Genomic DNA, 2,223 nt, shown 5'->3' on the forward strand with positions numbered 1-2,223 from the left:
CTGCTGATCAGTGTGTTGCCAAACTACTCTCGTCACCGGACTGGCAGACTGATGGGTTTTTTTTCGGGTTGGTAGAAAAAAGGCTAGAGGCGTGGACCGATCAATTGGAAATTTAAAATGTAACTAATGTTTTTTAAGACTATTGTTTTACATCTTTCCGAGCGGCCGTCGTTTATACATATATATATACAATCAAAGATGTCTGTATGTATTGTATGTGTGTATGTTCGCCAATCACGCTTCGTCGCCGCTCTCCACATCCGAATAGTGGTATCAAATTAACCAGCATAACCCCATGAAGGATTTGGCCACTGGCGAAATTTTGGCCACTGACGAAATTGGGTCCCAACCGAATTGGACCTCGGATGAATTTGGGCCCCGGGCGTAGCCGGATATCCTGCTAGTATAAACATAAAATGCACATATCACTAATCAAGCTTAAAGGCAGTTTAATGGTGCTTTTTACAAATTGCAGTTTTAGTCCACTTTGTCGTAATCGGGGTTTGTTCTCTGGAAGATCGTAAGGAAAGGTAACAAAAAATTGTTAGTCTCGCTTTAAGCCCCTTCAAAGTGTATTTTGTTCATTCAGATTTTCCGGCGTGGTTCCCCCTTGTCAGTGATATGCAGGACGGATGGCCTGACAAGGACAGCTGTCTAGTCCTTCGTATGAGACGAAAAACCGAGGTCCCGTGTATACATTGGAATGCACGTAAAAGATCCTTTGGCAGTTGGAATTCCATATATGAGTAGGCGATAGTGCCGCTGCCCGGGCAAAATTTCCCTCATAGCACACTGTATGGTGTATGCCCGTCTTCATTAGCCCAGCACAGGAGCAGAACAGTAGGACGTTAAACCCCATTTCATTTCATTTCATTTCATTTCATTTCAAAGTGTATTTTGCACCCGCGCCAATCGTTTTCAAAAACCCTGTATCCGCTCATGAGCCACATTATATGTAGTAATGAAGTTCAGCATCTGAACATGAAGGTTCTCGTAACGCAAAAGGGAGAGCAAGAGGATCCATATAAAGAGTTTTGTGTATCGATGGGCTGCTGGGCAGGACCGGTTTTTGGCACTGGAATGTATTCATATCCTGTAACTTCGGACCTCCAAAGTTGGACCCCGCATTTTCTCCAACAATCAATGCTGCTGAGACTTGGGGGCAAATAGAATTTGAATTTATTAACATGCTAGCTACGTTTCGATACACCACAGGAATCTGACCTTCTATCCGTATATATATGCATACACCATGTCGTACCAGACAATATATTATATATTGTCTGGTACGACATGGTGTTTGCATATATATACGGATAGAAATGAAATGAAATGAAATGGGGTTTAACGTCCTACTGCTTTGCTCCGAACTGGGCTAATGAAGACTGGCATACGCCATACAGTGTGCTATGAGGGTTATTTTTCCCGGACAGCGGCACTACGGCCTACTCTTATATCGAATTCCAACTGTCAAGGGATCTTTTACGTGCACGCCAATGTGTACACGGGACCTCGGTTTTTCGTCTCATCCGAATGACTAGACAGCTGTCCTTGTCAGGCCCTCCGTCCTGCATCACTGACAAGGGGGAACCACGCCGGAAAATCTGGATGAACACCCGCCCTCCAGGCTCGCGAGCCAGCGCCTTACCCACTTACCCACCGTGATCCCCATATACGGATAGAAGGTCAGATTCCTGTGGATACACATACACATACTTGATAACGATATATCTGTATGTGTATCGAAATGTAGCATGTTAATAAATTCAGAGGTAGTATACCCATATAAAAAATAAGTGTCTTTAATTTAATAATAATTGCCTCTAAGCCAATGCGAAATTTATTAATGTTTTCCACATCTATTTTATTTGTCTTCATCCCCCGATGACATTTCAATTACTTCAAGTATTACTGGTAAAGCTCCCAGTCTCACTTATTGCCTTTTTTTTTTCTCTTCTCTCTTTTGTAAAGCCAAGTCGAGGTTGCATCGCCTGAGATCAGTAATAGACAAATCCGACTGCAAGGGGATAACGCAACAGCATGGTACGTAAAATCATATAAACAGCTGATTTGGGTCTTATCTGGGATTATCTTACTTAGTAAACAAAGGGGCGTGATATATTATGTATATTGAACTTTCATGCTATAAATAACGATGAGGTGACAGAGACGCCAGAAAATCTAACCAATCAGTGCTGCACTATTTATAGTAACGCGGGCTTT

This window comes from Patella vulgata, chromosome 4 (assembly GCF_932274485.2).
Source record: "Patella vulgata chromosome 4, xgPatVulg1.2, whole genome shotgun sequence".
In the NCBI taxonomy this organism is placed as follows: Eukaryota; Metazoa; Mollusca; class Gastropoda; family Patellidae; genus Patella; species Patella vulgata.